This window comes from Lotus japonicus, chromosome 6 (genome assembly GCF_012489685.1).
Source record: "Lotus japonicus ecotype B-129 chromosome 6, LjGifu_v1.2".
Classification (NCBI taxonomy): Eukaryota; Viridiplantae; Streptophyta; class Magnoliopsida; order Fabales; family Fabaceae; genus Lotus; species Lotus japonicus.
In genome coordinates this window covers 50379790-50395715 of record NC_080046.1, presented here as the reverse complement: position 1 = coordinate 50395715, position 15926 = coordinate 50379790, and the positions used below count along the sequence as shown (strand labels likewise).

At 37.3% G+C, this 15926-nt stretch overlaps 1 pseudogene; it reads left to right on the top strand.

The window, feature by feature from the left end:
* The first annotated feature begins 5599 nt into the window (after window positions 1–5599).
* On the top strand, window positions 5600–8821 carry LOC130723951 (non-functional NADPH-dependent codeinone reductase 2-like; annotated as a pseudogene).
* Window positions 8822–15926: the final 7105 nt, after the last annotated feature.

Below are 15926 nucleotides of genomic sequence, written 5' to 3'. Positions count from 1 at the left end.
GGCGCGAGGGTCAACTCACAGAATATAATAGATAATAAAAGCAACATGTGATGAATAAAGGGGTATATATATAGGTTGTATATATACATATAAGTTATGTATCGTCTACCCTAAGGTATATACATAACATGTTATCAGATTTCTAATAACAATTCAATATTCAATATCTCAACAATTCAATAAGTTATATCTCGAAAACTCGATAAGCAATATATCAACAAATATAGTTAAGTGCATGGTGTGCCAATGCTATGTCATGCTCAAAAGATGATCCGGATAAAATGTCACCATCTCGATGGATGGGACAAGCCAAGCATCTCGCTCCACTAAAGCATCTCGCTCTTATGAAGCATCTCGCTTCTGTAAAGCATCTCGCTTTTATGAAGCATCTCGCTCCTGTGAAGCATCTCGCTTCAATGAAGTCCGATCTGATATCGTCCTTCGGAAAGCTGCACGCTCCCCAACAAATGTATGAATGAATGCAATATGGTTAGCCAAACAACGAATCGTCCTCACCAAGGTACGCGTGTCTAGCTAGAGTACATTGTCTCTACAATACCCTAAGGTAAACAAAGAAGTGCTAATCACATTTGGTAACTTTCCTAGTCACTTGGGCTCACCGTCTCGATGGCCAACCAAACTGCTCAACGAGCAAAAGAAGGCAGCTCGCACTCAGTGACCTTTCAACTTACCATGACTCACCATCTCGATGGCCAAACAAACTGCTCAACAAGCAAAAGAGTATCAACATACTCAGAACTGACTAGTTCCCCGGCTTATCCCTTGGATTGGCCAACCAATAAAACTTGATCATCGAGCAAAGTGCCAACGCACAATGGTTTCCCCAGAAACCTGGATCCGACGACACTTCTCATTTACAAAACTTAATGTTCAAGCCCTAAATTTTCGTCTAAGTCTTTTATCATTATATTAAGGGTTTTGAGGTTGTTTAATACATTATGGAGGTTCATTATGAAATTGTTTAAGTTTCGTCTCTAATCCTATTAGTTTCAAAGATCCCATAATTCCAATGATTCCCTGGAGAAGGTCTCAAAACAAAAGGTCCATCATCACCCAAGTAATGGCCCGAGAAGTTCCCAGGTAAGCTGGCCGGGCACAATGCCCCATTAAAAGCCCTTCTTGCCTTAGACAGAACAACCCAAGTTCTTACGTGAATTCAAATGGGGTTTTTTCCAATATCATTTTCAAACTCAATTTTCCTTTGAGAAGGTCTCGATCCATAAAACAATAATAGGGTACGAACCTCGGTCCGTCCCATCAAACTTTATCCAAAAACTCGTTAGGAGTCTGGCATAACTACCCGTTATCCACTATCTTGACGTTCCTCACTCATTCGCACAATTGCACGGTATATTCAATATAGTCAGCAATTCAAGTGCGTAATAGAAAGACACAATATAATCCAAATATCATGTGAACAAGTAATCTCATATGTAATTCAAATATCATGTGAACAAATAATCACATAGCCTATAGTTAACCATTTAACAATTAAGCATGCGAGTCAATTATCAACATATCAATGCGATAAATCCTAATCTCCCATGTCGGCCGAAGCCCGGAAAACAGAGACACACGTCTCAATCAGTTCACTCGGCCGAAGCCTCCAGAAAACATTTTTCAGAACAGTTCATGCAATATTTGTGCAGAATTTAACAAATAAGTCGAACAAGTCGACTCTAGGTCATTAGCTAATAACGGTGAGTTACCACTCACTATCACAATATATTCAAGTCGAATTTATCGACGCCTACACACAAAAATAGCTAGTAAGTAAGTTGTCCTCACCTCGAACTCGTCCAGTGTGTTCAAGCAAGGCTCCTTCACAATCCTCTTTTCCTGCTCCAAGTGTTCCTCCTAACGAATCTTTGAGCAAATGAAGTGAAAATCAATCAAAACAAGTCAATTCGGTCAAAACAATACTAACTAGCGTTAGACAAAACTTAAGAAGCTTCAGAATACAATATTTAAGCACGAATAGACGACAGAACCTTTGTTTGCTAAAATGCGCATTACTCAAGCTACAGAACTCGGAATGACACGAAACCAAAGCCAAAATTTTGACAACGGAGAGAGCTTCGCTATAGCTCAGGCCATACAGACCAAAAAATTATTTTTGGACACAGTCCAATTACTACAAGTTTCGGCCAGTGCTAGAAACAGGGTTTTCCCAAACTTTTTCTTCGATCTAAATTAATTCCTAGGTATTCTTAGGCAATATCTAGGCCAGAGAAACTCTCAGAAAAATTATCGGGTCGAAAACTAACAGGGGTATTTTGGTCAGTGTTTTTAGCTCGAAAACTCAAAGTTGGAATTTCTGAAAATAAATTAGATGGGTACGTTCCTAAAATTATTTAGAACAACTAATCCTACTGAGGCTAAGCTCAGTCGCAAGTTTTAGATGATAAAAACAGAAACTTTAGAAGAAATGGGTCATTTTCACAGTTATAGAGATCTAGGACAAACCGGCTGGAATTTGGCGATAATAATGACGTATTCTTGTTCTTGGGTACGAAGAGACTATATTTAGACACTAAAATCAACCTATTTGGACAGTTTTACAAAAAGCTCAAAACTTGGAGCACAGAAAGACATAGCAAAAAGCGACGGAATTTAAGATCAGAAGAAAGAAATAACATCAGTACCTCGAGGCCTACACGTAGCAACGAACAGAGCAACGATCAGGCAAGAACCGCAAAAAAAAAACTCTTCCTCCTTTCTCCCTCAAGCTCACCCACGGCCAACAAAGAAAATGAAAAGGATGGTGTGATTTTTTTTTTGAGTTTTTGAAGTCCTATTTATAGGAAATTGAAAACGTGAGAAAATGATTATATCGCGATTCCGATTTTTCCTACTGATTCCAACGTATTTTAGACACGATATTCTTCCCGCTGAATCTTCTAATTCTTCAAAGAAATATCAGTATGATTTTTGGTTTTCGAGGCTTGTTTTTAATGTTTACCGGCTTAAAATGCACTTTATGGTTTTGACCTCGGATGCAGAAACTTCCTTCTGAAGAAAGATTTGGAACGTCGATTAGAGTGGGCGTACGCGGATGAAATCTTTATTTGAAGCTCCGAACAGGAAAAGTCTTCATCGTAGGTTAATTTAATAGCTCTAGAAAAACCAGGGATTCAGTTTCGGCAAACCTCCCGGTATCGGAAATGAGTGTTCGTAAATTCCAGGGTTTCGTATTAATCTGCTTATCGTAGGAAGGTATACGAGCAATTCTGTATATCTCCATAATTCTTATGACTTAATTTCTACAGTGTTATAAGAGTACTTTGGCTCTATATAAACGCTCTCGTTCTAAGACAGTCATGTAAATGAGTCAAGTTATCGACTAAATTGACTACAGGGATAGAATTAATTAATCCATGAATTTTCTTCTTCATTAAATTATTTTTAAACAGCAACCACTTATGTAAATTCCTTTCACGTTGTATTAAATCCTAATTGTGAATAAGAAATTAATTAATTTATTCTAAGCTTTAAAAATCCGAGTCTCACACATTCAACCTTCTCCCCAACCCTCTCAAGTCTCACCATCGATCTCTTCCTCATCATTCTCCATCATCTTCCTCACAAACTCCTCACCATTTTTCTCCCTTCAACACCCTTCTTCTTTCTCGAACTCAATCGTGTTGGTTTCTAGCTCCTCATTTCTTGATAAATGAACTCCTAATTAATTTTTTTTGGATAAGCAAGGAAAATGAACTCCTAATAGTTAATTTTATTTGGACTTAAACTCCTTAAATAACTTTCGTCACATCATTATAGCTTTGATTATCTGATAAATATTATTCGTTTCTATCACATTTTCCAAGTATACTAGAATGCAGCCTAGCCACGGGTACATGGTCTTCTAAGAGGTTAGTCTAAAAGAATATGACAGAGTCTCATACCTAACATGTCGCAGGTTCAGGGGAGAATGTACTTAGAAGTGAGGGGTTCCCCTGAACAAAAAAAAATTGAAATTAATTTCCTTTATAATTGTTTTTGAACCCCTTGAAAATTTTAAATTATACTAGTAGACTAAGTTTTGCACCTATTTACACAAAAAAACTCACATATCTGCACAATTTTGGCTTGTAGAGTTTCTGATGTATAAACATATTAAAGTTGTTTTTAATTATATTTTTACCGATGTGTTCATTTGAAAAATTTGAACCCCCTAACCCCAAGGTTCTGGATTCGCCACTGCGCAGGTTTGAACCTCCGTTAATTCCCTCCCGACAACTCTCCCATTGAGGCGCCATGCCCTCATCCTATATCTTAAAAAAATGTAATCATTGAAATCACTTTAGTTTATATATAACCAAAAAAAAGAGGTCAAACAGAAGGGAAGGTATCATATGCAATATTCTAATATTTAGTTGCAGTGTGACACCAAAACATGTCTTCATCACAAGTCGTCCCTAATACACTGAGCAAGCCCCCAGGGTCCCTCGCCCAGGAGCGACGGCTTAGGGCGACGAGTGGACTGAAGACTTGGGCCTGCTCCCAGAGGCCCAACTGGCCCATTAGGAAAGAGATAGAAACGCTAGGCCCATTTAATCTTCTAGATGTTTATACGAAAACATAAAATACAATTTGTTTTAGTTAATTTCCAAATCAATAATTTAAAACTATTTGATATCAATTTTGTTGGCATATTTAATATCATTTTAAACGTAAGATATTACATTCAATTTTTTTTTATTTTGTTCTATAAAAAATAACTATAAGACTTCTCCAATGCAAGTTCTTAGTTCTTATTTCTGAATTAAGAACTAAGAAATGAGTTCTTAACCATTGGAGAAGGCTAACGTGAAGTTCTTAGTTTTTAAAAATAAGAGATAAGAAGTTTTACTTTTTGAGTTCTTAATATAAAAAATTATTCTTCTCTCTCTCATTCATCAACTGATTTAATTTAAAGTATTGAATTAGCATTTAAATTTAAATCAAAATTATATGAAAATAAAAAATATTACTAATATAATGGTATTGTGGGGTCAAATGAATAGTGCTAAGAACTAAGAACTAATTAAGAACTCATGGTTGAAGCAAAATCTGCAAAGAGTTGCTTAAGCACATGTGACAGTATGAGCCTACATGAATAGTGCTAAAAATTAATAATTAAAAACCTAGCATTGGAGATGCTCTAATCATAAAAAAAAGACTTTGTCACCATAAACCCTCCGGTCACATATATAAGCAAAAAATACTTTTTAGGTTCATTTATTTAATGAATGTATCAAGTCATTGTGTACATCTTAACAATTGGCTTTTATTAATTATTTTGATGTCATTTAAAACCATTAAATGTCAAATTAATACAATAATTATTTTTGAATAAAGTCAAAATTGATTTTTTTAACTATTCTAATTTCATTAATAACTATAAAATGCAATATTAATTTACATTAATTATTTTTAAAATTATGAAATTATTTAATATTTAAAATATTATAAAAATAGAAAATAATTAATGTATTAAATACGCTGATTATGATAAATAAATATTTAAATTACGTGGTCATAAAGTAATTTGGCTGATGATAACTATAAGAAGAGTCAAAAGATGCTGGTGGTATGATGCACTATAATCCATTTGATACTCACAACCTTACGAGTTGTCGTGCGACACCAAAACATGTCTTCATCACTAATCGTTCCAAATGTGGTGCTCTCCAACAACCGAAACTTACCAGTGATTGGATTCGGAACTGCTACCATATTAGGCTCCGTTCCCGGCGATGACACCACCAAGGTGGCAGTGCTAGATGCCATTAAGCTCGGTTACAGGCACTTTGACACAGCTTCGATTTATGGGTCAGAGGAGGCACTAGGAGAAGCCATAGCTGAAGCATTAAAACTTGGTCTCGTTGGATCTAGAGATGAACTCTTTGTCACTTCCAAGCTCTGGTGCTCTGATAATCATCCTGATCTTGTTCTTCCTGCTTTGAAGAAAACAATTCAGTAAGGACAACTATTGTCAATTTAAATTATGATCATTAGATATCTTCTCTGAATTTTCCTTTATATATGAACTGAGTATTGTTGTTCTTCAAAATTAGAGCTTTCAATTTGGGTTTCTAACCCACCAGTCATCCCAGTCTAATCCGGCTCGTAAGAAAAATGATGCAATGCGTTAGTATTATTATTAAATTATGTTGGATTTGAATATTTTGTTTTTACTTTAAACAGTTGATCTGTGCTATAACATTAATATTTTAGTTATTTTTCACCGGACTAAATAAATCATAAGTAGATTTTCATAACATTTTCACTTTTGATTCATTTCTTCATATTCTAGTTTTTTACACCCAAAAACAATGAGCCAACCCATGATAGGTTGAGTTTAGTTGATCAATTTCTTACTTATTTAAATACGAGCACGACTAGCTCAATCTGCAATGAGCCAACCCATATGGGTCAGACTGTTTTGTATTGATAACGCTAAAAATTATCTTGTTTGGGTACATGATTTAAAATTTTGTATTTGAATAATTTTCAACAAAGATTGGTTAATTGATTGATATTTTAAATGATAGATACTTAATGTTTCTTAGGGTGTGTTTGCAAGTTTGATTTTTAAGGAGATGGAAGAGAAATGAGAGACTTATGACAATTTTTCACATTGTTTGACTTTGAAAGTTTTTAAATAAGGGAGTATGAGTTTAAAGAATTGTTTAAAAACTTCTCCAATACACTCATGCAATTAGTTTGTGTAGTTCCCCTAAATTGAGGATTTTGGTGAAATTTTGAGCTTCCAAACAAGGGAAGGACATACGGGTCGGGCTGTCTTGCATTGACAACTCTAAAAATTACTCTGTTTGGGTATAGGGTTTAAAATTTTGTAATTGAATAATTTTCACCAAAAATTGATCAATTGATTAATATTTTAAATGATAGATACTTAATTTTTCTTAGGGTGTGATTGCAACTTTGATTTTTAAGGAGAGGGAGGAGAAATAAGAGACTTATGGTAAATTTTCACATTGTTTGACTTTGGGAGTTTTTTTAATAAGGAAGAAAGAGTTTAGAGAATTGTTGAAAAACTCCTCCAATACACTCCTTTAATTAGTTTGTGGAGTTCCTCTAAATTTAGGATTTTGGTGGAATTTTGAGCTTCGGAACAAGGGAAGGACATACGCTCCCCCCAACATTCCCTTTAAGTAATATCTATCTAATAAGTCCTGTGTATGAAAAAATCGTAAGTGTAGTTCTATCTAGATGCGTATAATTTCACAATGATAACTATATTGGGAAAAAAAACTAATTTAGTTTACTTTAACTCTTTAAGTAAACATAACTTTTTTAGTTGCTAAAGTACATATTTTTGTGGCTAAAGCTAATGCAGGTCATTGAGTTGTTTTATTTTTTGTCAAACAGGTCACTGAAATTAGAATATGTAGATCTTTATTTGATCCACTGGCCCACTGGCCCATTGCTTTGAAGCCTGGAAATTGGGACATGCCTTATGATGAAGAGGCCATGGCCCCATTTGACTTGAAGGGTGTGTGGACAAAAATGGAGGAATGCCAACAACTGGGGCTTACAAAAGGCATTGGAGTCAGCAACTTCAGTTGCAAAAAACTTGAAAATTTGCTCTCATTTGCCAATATTCCTCCTGCTGTCAACCAAGTAAGCTCACAACCTCATAATGGATATCTCTCTACTTTTCTTTAGTCATGATTAAACTTTCAATTGCTGGATATATGATATTACACCATCAAATCAAAAACAGATTAGGATGAATCCTACTTGGCAGCAAAAGAAGTTAAAAGACTACTGCCAAGCAAAAGGAATATTCATAACTGCCTACTCTCCTTTGGGAGCCAAAGGTACCGTTTGGGGTACCAATGATGTTATGGACAATGAATTGCTCAAGGAAATTGCAAATGCTCATGGAAAATCTTTTGCTCAGGTATCCATTATAACTTTCTTTCACATGAAAAAGTTTAACTTATATTTCGTTTTTTATAAACTTATACTTTTTAATCTTAATCTAAGTGAGTTTTTATTCCCATTTTGGTCAAAGCAAACATGCTTAGGAACATATAAAATAATAAAATAGAAGAAAAAATTCTAATAATCATATAGAGATATAGTTTAGCAATTTGAATTAGTACGACCATATTTGAGTTAGTGATGACACATAAGAAATTATTAGGTTTTTTATTGCGGAACCAAACATACTTTTCTAACTTCTCCAAAAAGGGATCATGAGATTTTCCACAGTAAATGAAACACACTACACGTCTACCATTTAGATATTCATAATATTTTAAAACAATGCGATTTCTACATAGATGATTAACACAACCATGTTATTCTTTGAACCAAAAAACAAACACTACCCTACACATGATATACCTTGTGGACTTGTGATTAATTAATAAAACAAAATTTAAGTATTGGAGTCTATATAAATTAAGTATATCCATTTCTTTTTAAATTATGATTCACGAATGTTTTTGTCACCATATTTAGCTAACATAATACTTTCTGGTGCAATAGGTATGTCTAAGATGGTTGCATGAGGAAGGCGTAACTATGGCAGTTAAGAGCTACAACAAAGAAAGAATGAAGCAAAATCTGGAAATATTTGATTGGTCACTTACAAAAGATGACTATGAAAAAATTAATCAAGTCAAGCAGCACCTTTCGTTGAAGTATGGACCAGCAAAGTTCGTTGAGGACCTTTGGGATGAAGAAAATTAATACATGCAATATGGAACCATATACTAAAGCTTTATGACTATGAAGAAAAAACAAATACTAAAGCTTTTGCTTTCGCTGCAAATTTACTTCAATCGCGTATAATGAATAATAGTTACAACAGATTTACATTTTATAGTCAAAGTTGAGTCAGTTGTACTCTCTCAATGCTACAAGAGTGGCCAATAAAAATATATTACTCTCATACCTCACCTTTTTTCCCCCTTTACAAATTAACCTGTAAAGGTCAATTAGTGACATCATAAGTTTTTGGGCATCACCAAAATTTCTCACTTGAAGATTTCCCTCTCTTATGCACAAGCTTATTTTGGCTATCAATATTACAATATGTAAAGCCATTTTACTGATATGAACTTTGATAGAAGGGTTGGTAAGATTAACTTGATTTGATCGAAGATTAGTCGAGTTTGGAAGGAAAAGTTCGCGTTAAGTATTAGTTTTCTTGCGAAGGAGTTATAGTTTTAAGAAATTGATATTCATTTAAGAAGTATTGAAGAATTAAAGGCCATTAGAGGTTCAAACTTGGTGAAGGTTTAGGTTTTAAGTCTATGAATTCTTGTCTAAAGTGCGTAGGACTCGAAGTTTGTCAGAATTTGATTGAGAGATTAAGAAGTTGATTGACAAGATCATGATAAAGTTACAGAAAGGAAAGTGTTAGTATTAAGATGAATACTTGAGGTTTTCATATTTGGACAAGTTGCTTAGAGTCTAAGAGTGAATGGAACTTTGTTATGGATTTTGATGATGAATACTAGGGTTAACAAGTGAATTTTACTAAGTTGAATGAGAATCCTAGGGCTAAGGTTGACCTAGTGAGCTGAGATTCATGCACGCTTAAGAGATTTAGTGGTGTTAGCAGTTACGATGACAGTTAAATCTCGGAAGGTTGGAGGATCGGATGATAAAATGACTAGTTAAGTCCATGGAGGTATAGTTCTGATTTGATCTTCTAGGGGATGAGTTTCGATTTGTGCGAAGGTTAGGGATTTCGGTAAGTGTTAATCGGTTTGAGTGAGGAAATTTTTGAGGAAAGAGATGTAAATAATGATTGTTAGATATTAAGAGAATGATTAGCTTATGAGTTGTTGATGAATTGACGTTAAAGGGAATGAGTCTAGTGATGCACATAGTACTAAGGCCCAAGTCGAGTTTTAATTTGAATGGTGACTAAGTAGAAGATTGATTTCATGTTGCGAATGAGGATAGTTACGAAGTTGGAAGTGACGTTAATGGACTAGTAGATTCCAAGGGAATAGTTCGTCTAGGAGTTATCAAGCGATCGAGTTGAGTTTTGGATCATGAGTGCAGATCAGGAGGACAGGTTGAACATTCACTTTGAAATGGCAGAGATGTACAGAGTTTATGAAGAATTTCGGACGAACGAAAGTAAAGAAGCAAGTGGTTAAGATTGTGCGACTGCACGAAGTGCCAACTAGTATTATTTCAAACGGAGACCCGGCACAAGTGGTCGACCCGGACAACATAGAGCTAAAAGATGATATGTCTTTTGAGATGCCACTAGTTAGCAGTGGGATTAGAAGAGTGAAACAATCGAGGGGAAAGAAGATTGCTTTAGTGAAAGTTAATTGGAACAAAGACACGAGCAGTGCTACATGGGAGTTAGAAGAGAAGATCAAGGAACAGTATCCAGGACTCTTCAATGAACCCTAAGTTTCGAGGACGAAACTTTCTTTTTGGAGGGTAGTATTGTGAGACCCAAAATTTCAGTTATAGAATTAATTAATTAAATTCCTATCCACGATTAGGTTTCGATGTATCTTGAAGGAAACCTGAACAAGTGTTTACTGAATGGAATAAATTTATGAAGGAGAAAGTTCAGGAAAAGACTAAGAATAGTATTAAAGTCGATATAAGTTATAACACGAGTCTTATTCGCTTACGCCTAGGGCAAGAGCGTTAGTAAACGACTAATGTACTCTTAAAGCCCTATAGGAACTAATTCCAAAAATCTTCAGAGAAATATAATAATTTCTCTTATTCCTTTCCATGACAAGTGTTTCGACACGAAACCCTGGAATGTACGAACGTCCGATTCCAATTCTCGGAAGTTTGCCGAAACTGAATCTCTGATAGCTCAAGAACCTTAAAATAAACTATCGATGAAGACTTTTTCTATTTGGAGCTACAGACGAAGATTCCACAAGCGTACACCCATTTCTTTCGATGTTTCTAATCTTTCTTCAGAAAGAAGTTTTCTCATCCGACATCAATTGCAAAAAGTAGTTTTTCGGGTAAAATAGATTTACACCGACTTTGGATCGTTTGTCTTAATTCCAAGAAACCTGTTTCGAGTTCTGGAATTCTGTCGCCAGAACCTATCTTAGAATTCACAGAGGAATGCACAGGAAAAATCGGAATCGCGAAATTTTCTTTTTCCCGCGTTTTCCATCTCCTATAAATAGGAGAAAACCCAAAAATTCTTCACCATTGCCACACCAAACCCGTGGCCAAGGAGGAGAGAAAGGGAGGAGAGCTTTTCGCCGATTCTTGTCTGACCGTCGCTCTATTCGTTGCTACGCGTATGCCTCGAGGTACTGATGTTTTTCCTTACCTCAGATCGTAAATTCTGTCGCTTTTCTCTGTCTTTTTGTGCTCAAAGTTTTGAGCTTTTTGTAAAAGTGTTCAAATAACTTGATTTCAGTGTCTAAACTTATTTCCTACATGCCCAAGAGCATGAATATCCAGTTGTTTTCTGCTGAATCTCGCCGAATCGTCGCGGAGCTTCAATTCTGTGAAAATACCCATTTTCTGACCAAAGCTTCGTTCTTTGGATTAAAAACTCTCGGTTGAGCTTAGTGTCAGTAGGATTAGTTGTTATAAATGTCGTTAGGAACACGCTCATCAAATTTATTTCTCAAAATTCCGACTTTGAGTTTTCAGGCTAAAAACACTGACCAAAATTCCCGTGTTAGTTTTCGACCCGATAAATTTTCTGAGAGTTTCCTTGGCCTAGATATCGCCTAAGAATACCTAGGAATTAAATTAGATCGAAGAAAAAGTTCGGGAAACCCTATTTTGTTAGTGGCCGAAACTTATTTGCTATTGTACTGTGTCCAAAAATAATTTGTGGGTCTGTATGACCTGAGTTATAGTGTAGCCCTTTCAATTGTCGAAATTTTGGCGTCGGTTTCGTGTCATTCCGAGTTCGGTAGCTCGAGTTATGCACGTTTTAGCGAATGAAGTGTTTTTGTACAAAACTTGAATCGAGTCAAAACTCATCCATTCAGGGAAAGCCTTCCATTCGTGCCTAAATGTTGTACTCTGAAGCTTCTTGAGCTTTGTCGAACATTAGTTAGGATTGTTTCGACTGTATCGACTTGTTTTGATTCATTATTGCTTTGTTTGCTCAAAGGTTCAATTGTGGAAACTTTGGGGTTGACTGAACAAGCTTGTGAGGGAGACCTGCACCGCGAGACTGGAACAACTCGAGGTTAGGGAAACTTACTTACTAGCTATTTGTATTGTAGGCGTCGATAACTTCGACTTGAATACTGCTTGATATTGAAGATTGCATTGAATGTTGTTTATCGCTTTGAACTGGAAAATGATTTCTAGAGGCTTTGGCCGAGTGAATTTATATGAGACGTGTGTCTCCGTTTTCTGAGAGGCTTCGGCCGTTTACTGGTTTCCGTCTTATGATTTCCGCACTGAATTATTGTTATATTGATATTGTTATTGAACTGAGCTATATGCCATTATTTCTGCTGAGTTTATGATGTTTTGCATATGCTCTATTGAATTGTACTTGATTATATGATTTCGGAGTGTGGGGAAAACGTGATGTTATGCCATGTAAATGACGAGGTTTGGGAAATGTTAGGCAGGCTTTGACCGAAGGTCTAAGCCATAGTCATTTTAGGATCGAGGCCTTCCCGGGGAATTACTTGGGTTTATTGGGATCTTTTTACTTATAGAGTTTTGGAACAAAAGAGAAACGAAACTTGACTTCATAAATGAAATTCATAATGCATTAACCAAAGATAGAACATCTTCAAATAGTAATAACAATTTCTTGGAAAAGACTTAGGATCTGAAATAAGTTTGAAAACGGGAAGTGTCGGCGATCCTAGCGTTGTGACTGGGACAGTCACTGAGTGCGGATGACACTCCTTGCTCCTTGAGCATTTGGTTCAGTCTTCAAGAGGATGAGCTGTTGTGACGAGAATTCACAGAATGCAAGCAGCATTCTCTCTAATCGTTGATGAGTTGTTTGGCCATTGAGATGGTGAGCCAGGGTAACTTGAAAGGTCACTGAGTGCGAGATGCATTCTTTTGCTCGTTGAGCAGTTTGGTTGGCCATCGAGACGATGAGCCAAAGTGACTAGGAAAGTTACCAAGTGCGACTAGCACTTCCTTGTTTACCTTAGGGTATTGTAGAGACAATGTACTCTAGCTAGACACGCATACCTTGGTGAGGACGTTTCGTTGTTTGGCTAACCATATTGCATTCATGCATACATTTCTTGGAAAGTGTGTTGCTTTCCGAAGGACGATCTCAGATCGGACTTCATCGGAGCGAGATGCTTCACAGGAGCGTGCTGCTTCACAGGAGCGAGATGCTTCATAAAAGCGAGATGCTTTAGCGGAGCAAGATGCTTGGTTCGTCCCATCCATCGAGATGGTGACATTTTATCCGGATCATCTTTTGAGCATGACATTGGATTGGCACGCCATGCACCTAACTATATTTGTTGAAGTGTTGAAGATCCAATTGTCATTTGTGATTTGATGTTGATAAATATGCTATGTATATACCTTAGGGTAGGCAATACATAAGTTATACGTATATATACAACATATATATATATATATATATATATATATATATATATATACCCCCTTATTCTTCAAATGTTGGTTGTATATCTATTGTATACTGTAAGTTGACCCTAGCGCCTTGGCTTTGTTTGTATGTCTGTGTTTGGGCGGTCGGCCTGCTGCCAGACGTTCGACAGCTGGTTCGTGATGATTCGTCACTCGGGGAGGACCAGGAGCGTAATGACCATTACTGAAGTTTCGACGAGGACTCGGACTGAGTGCATGACCAGATGAGGGTCGATGATGGAAGTATAGGGTATGGGTGTTTAGAGCCTACTAAGGTTGGGTGTTAGTGTCATAGCTCTGATTTTCATTTCTTATTTTGGGGCAGGGTAGGTCCCCGACTATTAGCTTTTTGTGTGGTTCTCTTCCATGAGGATCACAGGGAGTTTGTCGGACGTAGGAGGTCCTTTGGAGGCCGTTTTGGGCTGACTTACTTTCTTGGAGGACTGTATTTATAAAACTTATTGCTCTGACTATGGGTCGCACTTGGTTGCCGTTGGGCAATACTTTTAGCTACTTGATGTTACCTTCCGTCACTTCAGGACACTCGTGACGATAATTTTGGTTGCAGCGAGGGTTGTGCTTTTATTGTATATTATTCGTTGTTAATCGCGAATGGGTTGAGTCTTCATTTAGACAAGTCTTTTTATTTAAAAAGAAAACAAAAAAAAATATTCTTGCTTTTCCGCTTTATTTTATTTTTGAGTTACTAAAGTGACACCCGAAAATCGGGGTGTTACATTGTGGTATCAGAGCTTGTCGAGTCTTTCGGGAGTCTTTGGGGAATAGGTCTTCTGTGCTAGGTTGTGTGACTCTGCAAAGAGTGAAAATTGATTGTCTGCCGAGCGATTTTTCGCTTTGAATTGGTTGAAGTTTCTACTTAATCATATTGTATAGTTATGGTAAATGCTATCTTATGATTAGTACTAACTGTTTGTTTAACTAAACAGAACATGGTGAACTCTAACCAACTTGCTGAGATGGTGGTCACGTTGGTCCAAGCAATGACCGTACAAACTAATGACAATGCACATAGGCATGCTGTTGAGGATGCACGCGAGCTACACGGCGTCAGAGAGAAGCAGCCCTAGACCAGAACAGGGGACTGAATGATTTTAGAAGGCAGGATCCACCCAAGTTCACGGGTGGGACTGACCCGGACAATGTGGCATCAGGCTGACTCCCGCCGGCGAGAGGAGTCCGGGAAGAGTCTAAATGCATTTGACGGAGCTACTTCGTGAGGTCAAGGCGACCCACGCATTTGAAGACGGCGAGAAAGAGACCGACCCGCCTTGAGAGGCGTTGAATAAAATAAAGTGGTGCGAGTATCACCGCTCAGAAGGCCATGACACGGGGATTGCTTTACACTGAAAAACGAGATTGAGAGGCTCATTCGGGCCGGGCGATCGCAGATGAATGACCGCGGCGATCGGTGGAATGGAGAGCGACAGTAGGGAACCCGGTACAAAGGGGGCCGCCAGCAGGACGACCGTAGGCGGGACGACCGCCGCCACACGCCAACCGCTGAAAAAAAGGAAACACTGGCAACAAGGAAGAAGGGGGCGGAGGAGACCTGTAATAAGGATCTTGAGCCGCCATTTGGGACAATAAATACAATCGCGGGTGGCTTTGGTGGAGGCGCTGACATGGTGATAAGTGTCATTTTTACGTATATTTGAATATCATTTTAGGCACTTATTTGACTTGTGTGCTTCAATTTATATCATTTTAATCCTAGATTTATTAGTTTAGTTATTATTTAGGTTTAGGATAGGTTTTATAATAATTTCAATTCTAATCCCAACTTTTTGATGCAGAAAGTTAAAAGCTGTCTTAGCAAAATTGGAATCTTGCATTCGTTAACCGTCGGATCGAGTTAAAATTTGGATATGTGGTTCATACCACATGGAACTTCAATTTGAACGGTTGGATTGGGAAAAGATGCATGGTTTGGTGAGAAAATGAAGTTTCAGATGTGTACAGGCCGCCGGGCGGCCTGCAGAGTGCGCCGGGCGCCCAAGGCGGTTCCAGAAACCCACCTGTGAAGAAACAGGGGGCACTGGGCGGCCATCAGAGAGCGCTGGGCGCCCAGACCACGCCTTTTCACTATAAAAGCCATTTTTTAGAAGATTGGGGGACATATACTTCGACCTATCACTTGAAAACTGAGAGAAACACTTGAGAGACAAGGAGTGAGGCTTAGAAGGCTAGAGAAGAGGCTTGGGTATCGATTTCGGCGGCGGGACATCGCGACGGTTTTGGCTCTTCTTGTTCTTCTTCTCTACTTGTAAAGCTATCCATGAAAATGGATAGCTAATCTCTCTTTTGTTGGGATT